General features: G+C 35.1%; 1 pseudogene; it reads left to right on the plus strand.

Annotated features, from left to right (window-relative positions):
* Nucleotides 1-15,897: 15,897 nt before the first annotated feature.
* Nucleotides 15,898-18,497, plus strand: LOC124961245 (spliceosome-associated protein CWC15 homolog; annotated as a pseudogene).
* Nucleotides 18,498-18,726: the final 229 nt, after the last annotated feature.

The raw sequence follows: 18,726 nt of genomic DNA on the forward strand, positions 1-18,726 counted from the left end.
TCCCATCAAGACGAGGGAAGGAGATTAGAGCAGATCAATGCCATGATGGGGCTGTGAGAAGAGGGAAACCCATGACACTAACTCTGGAACAAAATGGAAATATTTAATCCATGTCCACCAGGAGACCTCTCTCCTCACAAACCACAGCATGGACAGCCTCCACCTTTTGCACAAGCCCATCTGTTATGCTCCAGCTACTTTCCTCCCTCATACAGATTTAGATAGTTAACATCATTAGCTAGTAAATTGGTACATATTTAGTCTTGATCATGAACATGTTATAAAACTGCTGTAACTATGATGTGACCTTGTTAAAAAGACCAACTCAGTTTCCTGGAGAACTCCAAGGTCCTTACCCAACAACTCATACAGAGAATTCAGGATGGAATCCCAGGACTCCCCAACTTCTCACCCAGTATAATCGGTGAAGTGTGTGACACTGCTGCAGATGTGAGGTGCAGTCAGTCAATGCACTCCAGCACAGGGTTATCATTCCCTGGAGGGTAAAGAATCCCCATCAGAAACCATCTACTGACAGACAGAAAATGCTAACCTGACTTAAGAAAGAAGTCTGGCTCAGAGTGTGTCTGTTAATCATAAAGAAAATTGAGATAGCTTCTTTAAAGGACAGGAAGAAACACGTTTGCACAGGAAATGAAATGTTCTTCATACAATTCAAGTGATTTTAAATTCCAAGGGCCATTTACAAACAGTAAGGGAAGAATAACATAAAAATACTCACTGCACAATTGCATTTATACAGTTAAATGCTAGACTAAATGGCAATCTATTATTAAGTAACCATTGTTCCTGGACAGTTTTAACTACCTTAGTGAGACAATCCTTTCATTTTTTCATTATGAATCTTTTTTTCCTTCTTTATTCCTTGTTGTTCCTTCTGTGCTGATTGGTTCATTGTGTATATACATGTAAATATTTCTTGTTTCTCAATTTTAGCATTTTTAATGTAGTTATTTTTCATTGACTTGGTTACGGGTTATGGCATTTTTGTTTTGTTTTATACTTGTTTGCTTATTTCTCATTTCTCTCTTCTGCTTTCTCCAACTAATAGCTGAATTTCCTTATTCTCTCTTTCTTCCACTTTGTTTCTGCTATTTTTCTCCTCCCTCTTTATAACCTTCACTTGCTTCATCTGTGTTCTCTCAGCTCTCATTTTCAGCTTTCCAAACTTATTTTGACTCTCCTATCACATCATCTTTTTGCTTAATAAACTGTATTTCTACCAGGTTTTAGAACTATTTGGTCCATGTCACTGCTGCCCACACCATTCATGCTATTGCAGTAATTAATTATATAGATGGTGTAGTTGGCACCTGCTGCTTCCTATGGTGCCAGTTCTTGTTCTCACCTGTTTATTGTTTTGCTGCCAGCAACTGCTGACCTCATCATTTATGTTTTTGGGTAATTAGTGATGTAGATGTCATAGTAGGCACTGAGTATTTATTTTAATGCTATATATAGTTTGCTTCAGTTGTTGCTTTGTAATTTTTTTCATGCATTTTCTGGGAAGTGCTAGGAATCTGCAGGGAAATTAGATTTTCACAGAAATAAACTGTGTTACAAAACAGCCCAGCTAAGAGACAGCTCACCTTGATCTACACCCAAATTAACCATACTCAAACTTCAGCAACACTGTATTACAAATCACAGAAAAGTGAAACCCCTAGAATAAATGATCAAGGTCCCAATAGGAATAAGCAACAGAACCCTCAGTTTCCACTCATGAACATTCACATCTGTAAAAAAAAAAAAAAAAAAAAAAAAAAAAAAAAAAAAAAAAAACAAACCAAAGGCACTTTGGAAAGAGAAGCCTGTGCCCTAAAAAGACCCACACATAATACTGGAAGAGAAATCAATCCCAAAAGATACATAAAATCCAACCCAGAATACATGAGAGATGAATAAGCAAGGTAGCACAATGCCTTCTCAAGTTCATAATTTGCCACCAAGTCACACCAAAGATATTGAAATTGATGAGATATCATAAAGAATTCAAAAGAATGATTATGAAAATGATCAATGAATTCCAAGAGAACACAAATAACACCTGAACAAATTAGAAAGTTAATAAAGGATATGGGTGAGAAATTCAATAAGGAATTACACATATTAAAAAAAGAATCAAACATAAATCTTAGAAGTGAAAGACACAATAAATCAAATGGAATATTCATTTGAAAGCCTTTCTGTTAGAGTAGACCATGCCGAAGACAGAATCTCAGAGCTGAAAGACAAAGTGCCAGTCTTGAACATTCAGCCACTATTAAAGGAAAGAAAATGAGTAACCATGATATGGATAACAAGAACTCTGAGACAACAGTAGAAGAACAAATTTAAGAATCATTGGAATTAAAGTGGGTTATGAGATACAGCTAATGGCATGGATAACCTCTTCATGGAAATAATAACAGAAAAATTTCCAAATATTGACGAGATGGACATCCAAATAGACAAGATCAAAAAGGAGCTTCTTCATTATGCATCATAATTAAAATGTCTTACATAAAGAGAAAGAGTAGATCCTTAAAAACCTTAAGAGGAAAATGTTACTACACATTAAGAAGTAAACCAATCAGAATTATCTCTCATTTCTCAGTATGAACTCTGAAATCCAGGAATGCTAAGAATGATGTGTCCCAAGCTCTGAAAGAAAATAACTGCCAAACAAATTTGCTATACCAGAAACGTTATCCCTCAGTATTAGAAAAAAATAATGAAAACATTCTAAGATAAGCAGCAACTAAAAGAATTCTTGACTTCTAAGCCATCATTACAGAAAATACTTACAAAAATATTCCACATAGCAGAAGTAAAAACTCTAGAGCTTATAAATGAACAAATCTCATTTGAAGAGTAGCTAAGCAAATGAGAAATAGGACCAAATTAATCATAAGAAATAAATCAAAATGGCAAGAATTAATAAACATCCCTGTAATAACATTGAATGCAAATGGTATCAACTCTCCAATTAAAAGATGTAGGCTGGTAGGATGAATTAAAAAACAAGTACTAACTATGTACTCTTTGCAAGAGACATACCATACAGGCAAAGAGAGTCACAGGCTGAAAGTGAAAGGATGGAAATTGATATACCTTATGAAGAGAGTCTGAAAACCAGCAGAACTAGCCATTTTCATATCCAATAAAGCAGAATCCAAGCCAAAATTAACCAGAATAAAATCAGAAAGGTCACTTCATACTGATAAAGAGAACAATTCCTCAAGATGATATAACAGTAATAAATATTTATTCCCCAAATGTTGGTCAACCTAATTACATAAAACAAACACTACTCCAATTAAAGTCTCAGATAGATCCTAGTACAATATTAGGTGATTACAACACATCCCTCTACCCGAAAGTCATCCAGACAAACTCAGAAAAGACTCTTCAAGCCTAAAATGTATTATAAAAAAACTTAACAGACATCTATAGAATATTTCCCTCAACAATAGTCAAATATATTTTCTTCTCACCTGCTCATGAAACCATCTCCAAAGAAGACCATATTTTAGGTCACAAAGCAACATTTACCACACACACACACACACACACACACACACACACACACAAATACAAAAATATAACAGATTAAAAGTCTGATTATAATGGAATGAAATTAAAAATCAACACCAAAAAACCTATAGAAACTACATAAACATATAATCATTGAACTATACACTTCTGAATAATGAATGGGTAACAGAAGAATTCAGGAGAGAAATAAAAAAGTTCCTGGAATCAAAAGAGAATTATGATACTGCATATGAGAAACTTTGGGACATTATAAAGTCAGCTCTAAAAGAAAATTTATAGCTGTGAAGCACATACATAAGAAAATCAGAAAGGCCCAAAAAAATAAAAAGTAAAAACACAAACTAATGATGCATCTCAAAGTTCTTGAAAAACAAAACAACAACAACAAAAAAATTCCAACACCAATAAAAGGAAATGATTAAGATAAGATTTAAAATTGATGTATTTGAGAATAAAAATACAAAGAATCAATGAAATGAAGAGTTGTTTTTTCAAAAGGACAACCAAGATTGATAAACCCTAAGCCAAATTAACCAAAAGAAAAAGAAGACTCAAAAGAATAAAATTAGAGAAGGAAAAATCACCACAAACATCACAGAAATTCAGAGGAAATATTAGGAACTATTTTGGAAACACACATCAATAAAATGGAAAATGTAGAATAAAAGGAAATGTTTCTAGACACATACGATATGCCAAAATTTAATAAGGAGGACAAAGAAAACTTCAGCAGACCAATAACTAGAAATTAAACAGAAGCACCAATAAAAAGTCTTCCAATGGAGAAAAGACCAGGACTGGAGAGATTCTCACTTTAATCTACCAGATCTTTCAAGCACTAATTCCAATGCTCCTCAAATTACTCCATGATATAGGAAGGAATTGAACACTGCAAATTCATTCTAAAAAAAGTCAGTATCTTACTCCTATCAAAACCAGATAAAGACATGAAGAAAAAAAAAAAAAACTACCAACCAACATCCCTCATGAGCTTACATGAAAAAATTCTTAATAAAATATTAACAAGTTGTATTTAACAGCATGTTAAGAAGATTGTACATCATGAACAAGCTGGTTTCATCCTAGGGTGGAAGGATGGTTTAACATATGCAAATCAACAAATGTAATTCACCACATAAACAGAATTAAGGAGAAAAATCTCAGGCATATCAGTAGATGCAGAGAACACCTTCAACAAAATTCAGCACTCATTCATGATAAAAAGAAGAAACTAAAGACAGAAAGAACCTATTTCGACATCATAAAGGCTATATGTAACAAAACCAAAGCTAACATCATGAAGAATGGAGGAAAATTGAAAGTGTTTCATTTAAAATTCAGAACAAGACAAGGATGTCCACTCTCACCACTCCTATTCAATACAGTATTAGAAATTTTAGCCAGAGCAATTAAGAAGAGAAGAAAATAAGAGATAAAAATAAGAAAAAAAGTTAAAATTATACCTATTTGTAAATGTCATCTATACTTAGAAGGACCCAAAAAGTTACACCAGATGATTGATAGAGTTAATTAACAAATTCAGTAAACTTGCAAGTTACAAAATCAACACAAAATCAATACTTTCCTATATATCAGAAATGAATCAACAAAACAATTCCATTCAAAGTAGCCTTAAAATATTAAAATATTTAGGAATAAATATGAAAAGGTAAAAAAAATTATAATGAAAACTTAGAACATAAAGAAACTGAAGAAGACTTTAGAAGATGGAAAGTACTCCCATGTTCATGAATTGTCAGAACTAGTATTGTTAAAATGACCATACTATCAAAAGCAATAGAGAGATTCAATGCAATCCCCATCAAAATACCAAGAATATTCTTCACATAATTCGAGGCAAAATTCTAAAATCCATTTAGAAGAATTAAAAGGCCCAGAAGAACCAATAGCCAGAGCAGTTCTAAGCCATAAAAGCAATGCTGGAGGCATCATAATTTCTAAATTAAAATTATTCTACAGAGATGAAGTACCAAAACTGCATGATACTAGCATAAAAACAGACACATAGACCAAAGGAACAGAATAGAAGACAAGAGACAGACCCATACATCCTTGGCAAAGGTGCCAAAAACATACATTGGAGAAAAGAGAGTCTTTTTTAAAAAGACTTCTCAGAAAACTGGTTATTCACATGTAGAAGAATTAAGACTAGACCCGTATCTCTCGCTCTGCATAAAAATGAACTCAAAATGAATCAAAGACACAAGAATTGAACCACAAATTATACAACAGATTCTAAAAGAAAATTTAGGCTCAACACTCCAACATATATAGGCACAGGCAACAATTTTCTCAACAGTACCACAAAGCTCAGGAAATGAGTTAATAAATTAGGATGGCATCAAATTAAAAAGATTCTGAAAGGCAAACAATGAAGAATGTGAAAAGAAAGCTTACTGAATAGAAGATCTTTGCCACCTGGATCTTAGAGGATTAATATTCAGAATATGTTAACTAAAAAACTTAGAACACCAAAAAACAACCCAATTAATAAACATGCAAATGAACTAAACAGACTTTTTTCAAAGGAAGAAACAAAACAGACCAACAAATATATAAAAAAATTCAATATCATTAGCAATTAGGGAAATGCAAATCAAACTACACTGAGATTTCATCTCACTCCAGTTAGAACAGCAACCATCAAAAATACAATCAATAATAAATGCTGGAGAGGATTCAGGGAAAAATGAACAGTCTACACTGTTGTTGGGATTATAAATTAGTATAACCATGGATGTCACCATAGAGGTTTTTCAAAAGACTAGGAACAGAATCAATTTATGACCCAGTTAAACCACTACTTAGTATTTACCCTAAAAATTCAGAGTCAGCACACTATAACAAACCCAGCAAAAATCATAATAGCCAAACCAGGGAACCAGTCTAGGTGTTCATCAATGGATAAAGAAACTGTCACACACACACACAAACACACACACACACACACACACACACACGCACACACACACACACATTCTCTCTCTCTGTCACACACACACACACAAATACACACAATGGAGTTTTATTTATTCATACAGAAAAATGAGAGCATGTTATTTGCAGGTAAATGGATGGAAATTGAGAAAATTATGTTAAGTCAAATAAGTCAATTCAGAAAGACAAGGGTAGTATGTTTTCTCTCCTATGAGGGAGCTAAAGAGGACAAAGAAATATGGGGGGAACTCATTAAAATCAAAGTGACATCAGTAGAGTAGAAGAAAGGAACCCGGGGCAGGGAAGAGGAGAGGGAAGGGGAAAATACTGGGGAATGATAATGGCCAAATTATATTTATTTAATTCTGTGCATATATGAATATGTAAAAACAAATCCCACCATTCATTAAAATGCACCAATAAAAAAGAAAAAAAAATACCATAAAAATTTCATTACACTATTCCATAAGAAGCAACCTAAATTTGAAAATATGTTTTTATTATTATTCCTAGATCAAGGTTTTTAAAATGAGGTGAATCACATGAAAGGATAAGTAATAAAGAAATGACTAATCAAATTAGCTTTATTTCACACAGAGTTCAAAAGGTGCCATGGAACTAAAAACATTTCTAGGTCCTATCCAAACTGTCTTAAATGAAAAACTGAAGAAGGAATGCAAAGATAACCTAATCCAATATGAAGTCAATAATATTTAAATCAACATTTAAAATCTAGGTGTAATTCTTTAGAAAGTATATGATTTGGCATATGTAGTGTTAAAAGCTCCCAATACATGACTCCACAATGTTACTAGTTTATGTTGACATTTTCTTTGTTTTCATGCATTTGTGGTCTCCATTATTCTATGTCTTTCTCACATGTAGTAAAAAAAAAATATCACAAATTCATGTCAATTTCAAAGGTATCAGAAAGCAGCTTTAAAACTCAACAATAACTTTAGGGATTATGAGTTCTCAACAATATCCTCAAAATTTTTTTCCTTAGATACTTTTGAAAACATATTTTTACTCATAAAAAATGTACTGTTACCCATCCAGGGAACATGGAGAACTTCCACTCTTGCTGACCCCCAGGTTTTCCTGTCAACCCTGATAGCCTTCCCTGAAGCTATGGAATATGTGGTACCAGGGTGTCACAGCATCAATATGTGCCCTATCACTTGGTTCTTCTTTTGTTCTATTTATAAAGTATGGCTCACAAAGTCTTTAATAGTGGAAATTTGGTGAAATAAAATCAGCCACAGTCAATTTATGTCAGTAAAAATAATGGTTGGGGGTGACCTGTTCCTACAGGGAACACAGAACTCAGCCTCCTCCTGGGGGTGCAGGCCATTGCCAGTGCAGGTCCCTTTCGCACACATAGTCCCTGTTGTCCTGAAGTATCACCTGCAAGGTGTGAGAAAGCTCTAATGCTTTCCAATGTCTCTATATTATTTAAGATTCTGTTATTTATGTAATCAACCTGAAGCAAATCACAGTGCTCATAAATGGCCAGGTGAGGGCTGAGATGATAGTACATGTCCCTTCCCCAGAGGAGTGGCAAGTTTCATCCTGTAAAATAAACACTTATTGACAGAGAAATAAAAGTAATGATGATGTATCTCCCAGGCTTGTTTCCCAGTGCAGTAGCATACTTGCTGTACTGTACCTCAAAGTATAAAGATGGAGACCTAAAGGAGAATTTTCCCCTCCAAGGAGTTCTTGTGCATATATGAATATGTAAAAACAAATCCCACCATTAAGAAAACAAAGAAAACAAAGGAGAAGAAATGGGAAGACTCACCTCTTCTTGGAAGAGGTTCTGCTGATTCTTCAGGGCATACAAACTGTTCTCCTTGTCCTCATGCTCCAAGTGCTCATCGGGCAGGTGGAAGTAGCCAATGAGGTCTTGCAGACTCAGGCTTACTGACTCAATGGGCAGGTGAGCCAAGGGAGCCTTAGCTTTCTTGCTAAGAGCATCCAGGCCCCTGAAATCACAGCAAACATCTTTCTGTCACTGACCCACAATTTCATGTTACTGCTTTTGATTTATGGATAACTTCCCAGACTTATTTATTCCCTCTAACACTGTGAAGAGCATATGGCAGAAAGGGCCTCCTGTCCTCCAGCAATGATGATGAGGAAAATATCTATTAGCAACTGCATCACACACATAGGTACCACATTATGTCATAAAATCCCCTGTCAGGCGCCTGTCACCTAGAGGCACAGGGCCAATGTTGACAAAACTAGTGGTCTAAATATTTAGAAATCAACAGACTTCATTTTAAAGCTCATCTTATTTTAAAGGATTGAAACTATATCTTCCCAGATTCACAATTCTGACATTTGCTTGTAGTTTTTTTTTTTTTTTTTGAAGAGGAATTCTTTGAAGTACTATAATCACAGCACCAGGTTTTATATTGTTTAATTCCTAGCAGTTAAAAAATATATTCTATTGATATTAATTGTAAAAACTTGCATATTGATTGGTAAATAATATATTAAAGTGCTTTTATATTATTCAAAAATGCTTTTAAATGCTTTCCAATCTAAAAATAGATTACAAAAGATGACTAAGAAGTACTTTCTCACCTTTGAAGCAAAACATTAATGTATAGAAATGGGATAATTTGCTGACTTCACTGAGATTCTCGGTTTTAAAGCTCACAGTTCTGAATGTGTCGGGAAAGTACCTTAAAACATGATGCTTTAAAATCAAAATTATTCCAAGGCTAAAAATTTGTTAAGAAAAAAACCACAGAACAGATACCATAAAGAAATATTAGAACAGCCTGGCTCTAGTTGATACAGTAGTACTCATTAGTCATGACAAATTTCAATGTGCAGAAATATTCAAACTCTTGCTCTCCGCATCAACAAAATTGTATGGCAATATTTTAATGCAAAAAAATGTTTTTGATTAATTTTTTCTGACTATATCAAAACTTACATTTTAGGAGCAATAAAAGGCTTAATAATAAGAATTAGCTTTTCAGGGCTGGGGATATAGCTCAGTAGGTAGAGTGCCTGCCTCGCATGCACAAGCCCCTGGGTTCAATGCCCATCACCACACAAAAAAATAGATTTTCAATAAGTGATGGCAAGGATATGGGGAAAAAGGTACACTCATTCATTGCTTGTGCAACCTCTTTGGAAAGCAGTATGGAGATTCCTCAGAAAACTTGGAATGGAACCACCATTTGACCCAGCTATCCCATTCCTTGGCCTATACCCAAAGGACTTAAAATCAGCATACTACAGTGATGCAGCCACATCAATGTTTATAGCAGCTCAATTCACAATAGCAATGTTATGGAACCAACCTAGATGCCCTTCACCAGATGAATGGATAAAGAAAATGTGGTACATATACACAATAGAATATCACTCAGCTTTAAAGAAGAATAAAATTATGGCATTTGCAGGTAAATGAATGGAACTGGAGAAGATAATGCCAAGTGAAATAAGCCAATCCCAAATAACCAAATGTTTTCTCTGATAAGTATATGCTGATACATAGTGTGTAGGGAAGAATGAAGGCACTTCGGATTTTAAAGAGGGGAGGCAGAAGAGGAGTAGGGCAGATGGGGACAGGAAGGATGGTAGATTGAGACAGACATTATTACCCTATATAGATGTATAAAAAATTTTTATAAAATTTAAAAAATTTAAAAAATAAGAATTAGCTCTGAACTTTATAATGCTCAAAACATTTAAAATGTATCATGATTTACATGAAAATAACATATTTAGAATACTGAACTTCCCATTTATTAGTCTGTAAAAATAATAAAACTGCAACTATTCTAAAGTTTTTGAGTTAAATCTCATTAATTTTGCCAACAGAATTCATCTATCCTCCAGTTTTATCATTTCTATAGATTTCTGTTTATTACAAGAAGTACTCTATAGAATAATACAATTAATATAAGTAATACAAACAATAAATACAATATAAAAATGATACCTACTGATCTCTAAGTCTCTAAGCCTTACTGCATATGATGAAGTTGAAGATTTAAATGAGGCAGAGAAAAGAAAAAAAATACTAGGGATACTATGAGGCTGCAAGCACATTCTTCAAATCATATAAACATCCTACACACACACACACCAAGTGGCAAGTGGGATGGGTTTATAAAAGAAGCAGATAATGATTAAGTGGATAATGATATAATATTGGGTAGGGAAGATCTTTCTTACATTGGAAAACCAAAATGGTTTATTAATTTAGCTACTATTGTGAGAAACTACTTTATAATTCTTTTCCAAACTAATACATTGTAGGAAGTATTTGCAATTTATAGATCATAATAAATTAACACAAAAGATCATTAATAGCCTCTCAGAAACATTAATAGAATCAACAAAAATGGAGAAATATAATCAAGAAACACAAAATATATCCTTTCCCAAAATTTACAAAGGTAAATTTTAAAAAACAAGATACGTGTGCAAATTTGTAAAAATGCATACCTCGATTTTAGTATCTTTGTCATATTGATTTATCTGTATTTGTAATATCTATGTATTTCAAGAAAAATTTTCTCTCATCAAATTTGCAAATTTCAAGAGACAGATGACATCCATCTTGTACAGATCACATGATGTAATGTCATAATATTATCAGAAACCACTCTGGCCATATGTTTGACTTAGCACATGGAACTGCAACTGTTTCAATCATTAGGTGAAAAAAATCAGTTATCACAAGGACCATTATTTTTTAATGTAGTTCAAAACTCATCAAGCATCTAAGCTTCATTATTCTCTCTGTACAAGGGAAGTAAGTAAATCTAGCACAAAAACAAGTTGCAGAGTAATCATGACCTGTAGCTCTCAATTACAAATTGCATGCAGAACTTCTAAAAAGTACATTCCTTTATCTTTCCAAATTTTGCTTAGACAAACAATTTTCAGCAATATTTTGTATTATATTCTGCCAACCTCCTTCACCATATATTTGCATTTTGAAATTGTGTACTTGTAAACCAAGAAAGAAAATGAAAATCAAATATCAAACCAGCAGGACAAGAAAAACAAAAGTACCTTATAAATTTGCTGAGAAGGAAGACAGTGCTCCAGATGACTCAGGCTATGGGTGGTTCTTCGTGCTGAGAACTAGATAAGTTTAAGCTGTCATCCATGTGGCCTTCATGGTGCATAACAACCTGTAAGAAAGCAGAAGTGATGCCATCATTCCCAAAGTCCCCTTTCCAAGCCAGCATGAAGATGATGTGACTCTGAAATTGCTAAGCAATAACAGCAAACAGAATCAAAATACAGGTGGAGGCATCCCAATGCAGTCATGTTCAGATTGAGTAACACATAGTTCCCTGTAAAAACTAGCCTGAAATATATTCACTCAGTATTGTTTTACAGAATATTTCAAGAAATATTGATTTGAATAAAACAAACAGCTGGAAATTTGCACATATCTATATGCAATGAATGATCTGTGGCCTCAGCAAATTGTGAACAAGCTACAAAGGGGAGATTACACATTGCATCCCACACCTCCAGCACCACAGGCTACACAGCAGTTCCCAAGAGGCAGGCTGATCACCAGCACTGACCAATACTTCCAAAGCCTCAAAGCTCAAAATCAAATATTTTTATTAGCTGTTCTTTTAGGCTCTAGGTTTTGAACTTTCTGAAAAGATAACATTAGGAAAGGTAAGTGCATAAATCTAAAGTGAACAGCTCAATGAATTTTACAGAATTAAACATGTAATCAGCATCCAAGCAGGAAGGAAAACATCCTGACAATTAAAAGGCCAGTCCTATACCCTGAGCTCCCTCCTGCCCTACCATCACAGCACTTGCCACTTTCCAGACTCCACAGCATGACTCAGTCATGCACTGTGTGTGAGTAGAATCAGGAAGCATGTTCTCCTGAGAATTTGCCCTCCTCCAGGGGACACTTCCAGAAAAGTAGCTCAGTATACCTGATCAAGCACAGAAACTGAAATTAGTGACTGCAATTAAAATTACATACAACCTAGAAAGCAAGTAAAGAGGAACTTCCAACCAAACTCGATGATACAAAGATAATTTGCAGTCAAAGGCAAGATTATAGCCAGGCACAATTTGCACACCTGTAATCCCAGCTACTTGGGAAGTTGAAGGAGGAAAATGGCTTGTTGGAGGCCAGTCTCAGCAACTTAGTGAGATCTTGTCTCAAAATTAAATGAAAAAAAAGAACTAGGGATGGAGGTCTGTGTTAGAGCACTTGCCTAGCATGTTCCAGGTTTTGGATTTGATCCCTAGCCACATACACACACACACACACACACACACACACACACACACAAACACACACACACACAGACAAGATTATACCCTTCCATACTTTCATTAAGAAGGAATGACCAAAATGATAGAGCTCATTGCTCATTTTAAGACTTTTAATAAAAGTAAACTGAATAAGGGGAAAACTGGAAATAATGAAGAAAAAGGGGAAATTAATGATCCAGAAATAAAGCACTAGAAAGGAAGAATACACACAAAATTTGACTCTTTGAAAAGATAAATAAAATAGAAAGCAAAACTGAAGAAGTTGAGAAATTAATAATATAATATTGTGTGCAATTCTACAGCAGTAAAAAATAAATAAAAGATGATGACTGGGTATTCCAGAGGAAAAAGATGGATTTATAGCAAATTAGGAATAATCAATGCCCTAGGCATGAGCCATCTGATAAGATGCCATATCAGCTTCCAGAATCAGAGTGCCTGAGTGGAAACCACAGAGGGAACTAGACAGTAAACAGAATTAGAATTCTAACTCTAAAAATGACAGAATATTAGGCAAGAGAGTCAGATAAGAATGTGTCAAACATGACTGCTTTGAGCAAGATATATTAATAGCTACCAAATATTCATAGTTTTTCAGTCAGTATTTTTATTTCTAGGAATCCATCCTAAAGAAATAAAAAATGTGCATAAAATTTATGCCCCAGAATATCAGTGCAATGTTGGTGTTTCTCTAATTGATTTTGATATTATAAAAGAAACATATCCATCATAATGGGCAAAATAATAGGGGGCTTACTTTCTTGAAGTTAAACAAGAAAAAAGTCTCCCTATTCAAAAATTCTTATGCAGCATCCCTTTTGATCCATCTCAACTATTTGGGTGCTAAAAGTTGGTACATTTATCCACAGCTGCTATGTAAACATGTACCAACATGTAGAAGGATTTCTTTTCTGTTAAATTGAGATTTGAAACACCCATGTATTGTATTACATTTGAAACACCCATATAATGCATTACAACTTGCTATCATTCCACGATATTTTCATGGATATCTTTCCATGTCAATGAATAACACCTAATACCATTTAATGTTATAACATAATTTTGCTAAACATTTGTGTCTTTTCTACCTTTGGATTATGACAAAGAATGGTAAAATTAATCTTCCCATGCATTTCTTCCTACATGTTTTACTTTATTTCTGTAAGATAAAACCCATTTCTCATTTAAAAAAAATAGTCTACTCTACCAAAGGCTATCTAGAGCAATAATATTTTGAGGTGTGTTAATATACCCTTCTCTTTTGTATTTGTGTTTGTATTTACAGAACCTAGCTCCTGTTTTTCCAAAGATATCCACTTTCATCAGGGAGGATTCAGATTATACTAGGAAAAAAATGAAGAAAGAAAGATGTTTTCAGTTTTAACAACAAAAGTAGAAATTTGGGAGGCCACAGTTGAACAGTATTTTCAGGCAGCAGCTGAGAGGTCATGGAGAGGTGGGGGTGGCACTTCAGTTGTCTGACACACTGAGAGGACAAGGACACATCTCTGGGCTCCCATGACAGCCCTTTCATCCTGGGACAAATGAATGTACCAGGCAGTCCAGAAGTCCAGGCTGGGGACTATGGACTGGTTTTCTGATCCCACCCTGCCTGGGTGCGTGGGGGTAGAGTTAACTGTGTATTCACTGACTGTGGTTTAGATATTTTCTTTCTGGACTGGAGTGCTATCAGAAAAAAACTAGCAAATTCCCACCACTCTTAGTTTGAGGGACAAGACCCCTGGGGTACAGAATTCCTAGCAATATCAACTGTGCTTTCCTAATATAAAGACAAGGGGAAAGTTGGCCTCACACTCCTGTCTACCTCCAATCTACTGAAGCATCCACTGGAGAGTGCCTGAATGGGCCCACAGGGAAAGCACAGGTGCATATCCCTTCTGCAGCTACCCACTGAACTCCACCAGCTTCATCCTGGAAAATAAAGACTTACATGGGCCATCTTTTCACCTCCAGTGAACTCAGAATGAAAGGCATCTTCTGGCATCCTGAGGGCTCCAGAGCAGGAGGAAGGAAAGGCACCAAAGGGAAGGGCAAGTGGGCTGACATCTTTTCAGAGTTACTTCTGGTCTCTCTGCATCTTACCGGGCTCTTAGTGTTACTTATGAGAGTTAACATTTAGGTAACAGCACATATAAGTCTATAAACAACTATATGAAACATAGAAACAAACTAAGTGTACAATAAAGGATAATAAATTGTACAGCATATCAATACAATTAAATAGTATGAGGCCATAAGAAATATAATACAGAAAAATACCACTTATACAATGTCAAATGAAGAAAGTAGGATATACAACTCTATATAGGTTTTATAAATGTGCATGAATTCAAAGTGAAAAACACCAATATTTCCATAAATATAGATTTCTTAGTACAATGAATTTTTCTGTACTTTCTAACATAAACTTGCATTGCTTTCAAAATTAGAACAAATTAAATAGTATTAAAAGACTAATATGTATGTTGGATTTAAGCAATCATAAATGTCCAAATCCTTGATTGTTACAGTTATTAATATGACATTTTCTTGTAAGTTTAATATTAACATGAAATATATTATGAAAAGTTTAGTGAAACAACTTTTCCTAAGCAGAAAATTTAATGTTTTTTCTTGTCTGGACTTATAGGAGACCTTTGCACCACACAGATTAATGTACAAATAAAATGGTCAGTGCCATCTACAAACAAGTGCAAACACAAGTTCCATAGAAAAACCCCAAACTTCAATAAATATTTAGTTTTTTTCTATCAACCCTATGCCATGAAAAGATTGAATTTTAAGATCAATAAAATGGAATTAATTATACTTGGAAAAACTTGTATTTATTTATTCTTACAAAAATACTTATAAAAAGATTACCTAACATCTCTACAAAAAGGGTAAATATAAATATCATATCTAATCCAAAATCTTACAAGAAACATTTCAGGAACTAGAAAGACTCCTACTAAACCAAACTTTGACTTAATATGTCATACACAGGATTTTTATCTTTTCCTCATCTTGTAAATCTACTATCATAGATGTAACTTGAATTCAGGCATAATTGAAAACATGAGGAAGGAGCATGGAATCCTGAATTTTCTAGTAGTGCAACAAAAGCAAGTTAAAAAGGTGGAGGAGTTGGACAGCATTTTGAAGGTGCCTGTGCCCAGATAGGCACAAACTAATCTCAGAAATATAAAGGCAAATCCTTAGTTATAATAGGAGCATGAAGTTTTATCCAAGACAGAAGCTAACCAGCAGTCCAATACAATTCCTATCATTATGCCAAATTCCACCACTTTCATTGCAGACATAAACATGCAATTACCATAAAATGATTCAAAGGTGCTAAGAGAGGCCTGCATAGAAAATTAGAGAAATAATGTACATTAGAGAAAAATTCTACTATGCTTCATCTTCATGTTATGCAATGTGACAAGGGTTGTGATAACTGTCATTGCCGATGCCTGGGAAACCAGGAAGGAGCCTGATGGGTGTGTGGTATGCAAGTAACCAAAGAACTATACACCCAGAGAAACTTCTGCGTAAGTTTCAGCAGCTCAGGAAATTGCTGTAACAGAGAATAATGGATGGAAGAGCAATGGGGAACTTAGAACACAAGTAAAACCTGTAGGTCTTCATTCTTTTTGCATTTCTAACATCAAAGAAAATGTGAAATTTACAGGTAATCCAAAATTTTATTTTCCTTCTTACCTTGGACAATCAGAAAGTAAATAGTTGATTTTGTATCTGCCTTTTCTTTTCCATTAGTAGAAGGCTTTTGTCTTCCATGAACCTTCAGTATTTTCTGTAAGCTGGGAGGGGCTCAGCGGGTTCAAGAGTGGGACCAAATGTAAACTTGGCGGGCTTGGCGGGCACAGTTAGCAGTCAAATAAAATGGGACAGAAAGTGGCCAAAGCAAGCTTTATTGGAATTTGGCTCTCAGGTGAAATTCCCAGATCCCCAGGGATATAGGGACCCGGGAGAAAGTCGCACGTGACCCTGGCTGCCCAGGGTTTTTATAGACTTGGATGGGAGGGGGTCCTGTTGAGTGACAGGTGGGTGTGAAGTGTCAGTGGAACTTTCCATCCACCTTGCTGCGAACTTTCTGGTCATCTTTGGTGGACTGGTCTTTGTTCCAGTCGCTCAGCTTTGCCCCCTACAGTTGCCTAATTTCCAACCTAACATTTTCAAGTTGTGATGTGGCATAGTTAGACAGTTGGCCCCATTTTATGTGGCTCTCACTCCACCTAAGAAAGCAATCAGAACATGGTCCAACAGCATCACATGAGCAGCAGAAATTACAATGTGTGGGTTGTACTATACTTAAATACAAGTGTACACATAAATAACTAAGCTGCCATATTTATAACACACAAGGAAAAGGAAATACACCTATATTCTTAAGGTGCCCTTCCCTAAGTTTTCTGAAAAATTGTGAAATTTTGTAAAAACTGTGTTTACTCTATTTGCTCTAACCTGTCTCTTCCTTTTCCACTGGATGAAAAAAAAAATGTATGTTCAAAGAAGAGGATTCTGGGGATGAAGAGTAGCAAGGGTGTCTGTGTGATTTCTGGAGGTTAGTACATCAGATCTGGGTCAAAGTGAGTTGCAGGAGGACAGAGCCTTATCTTTCTTATAAGGACTTATAAGGTGGGACTGGAAAGGAAAGCCTGGTTAGAGTAGGCAGTGGTTGGAGGAGCTCGGGAACTCTCAGGACACTAGGAAGAAAGTGGCATGAAAGGAGCTTTGCCTATAGATTAGGTGGGTCCGGGTCCTTCCAACACCAAATCCTACACTGGTGCAAAGACAGTGAGTTCCTGGTGACAGTCCAAGAGTGTACTGGATACTGAATCTGGGATACTGAATCAAGATATGTGGGGGATGCAGAGGCATCCAGCAGCAGGAAACCCTGTTTCTCCCTCTCTGGACATAGCCTTTGCCCTTTATGAAACTCAAGAGAGAGCATAAAAGATGATAACAGCAGCCAGGTCCAACTTTTGAACCTGAAAGAGGTAGAAGAGGAAAAGGAGAAGGTGATTTGAGCCAACTTTCAAAGCACTATTCAAGCAGAGATCTTCCCACTCATACAAAGAAAAAATATAGACATACTACTCAGGGATGTCTCTAAAGAGGTTGCTAACCTGACTTCAGGAGGGAGTTAAAAGAAAGAGGGAGAGTTGCTGCAAGGGAAAAACAGGGATCACCCATCCTTAGAACATACAACCTCGACTTGAGGGTCAAAGAAAGAAGCCTTTGTTAGACCAGATTCCTGCTGACAACCTCAAAGCAGATGATCCTCTAACAGATGAGGAAGATGAAGATTTTGAAGAGGAGAGTGATGATGATGATACTGCAGTTGTTGCAGAACTGGAAAACATTTTTTTAAAAGGGCAGAGGAGCAGGCCATGAAGGAACAAGAACAAAAAGCTGAAGAGAGAATTCATATGGAGAACATTCTAAGTGGAAACCCTTTTCTTAATCTCACTGGTCCATCTCAGCTTCAGGCCAACTTCAAAGTTAAAAGAAGGTGGACTGTTGATGTGGGGTTCAAGAACTGCTCAAAAGGTGTAGATAGCCAAAAAAAAAAAAAAATAGACAAAAGATTTATAAATGATAGCCTGCTATCTGAATTTCACAAAAAGTTCATAGAAAAACATATTAAGTAGTACAGTTTTATGTGCTTAAAGACTGTAAAATGTTAAAAAAAGGTATACCCAACAAAATTTTACCTTTAAATTCAATACTTATCAAGTTTTAATATTTGGGTGGATTTGATCAACTGCATATTCATATTCAATGAAACACTATTATTATCATTAATAATACTAAAAGAAAAACTTAATAAAATTACAAATTAATAGAAAATATATAAATGTATACAAACATTTTGTTGCA

This window comes from Sciurus carolinensis, chromosome 12 (genome assembly GCF_902686445.1).
Source record: "Sciurus carolinensis chromosome 12, mSciCar1.2, whole genome shotgun sequence".
Classification (NCBI taxonomy): Eukaryota; Metazoa; Chordata; class Mammalia; order Rodentia; family Sciuridae; genus Sciurus; species Sciurus carolinensis.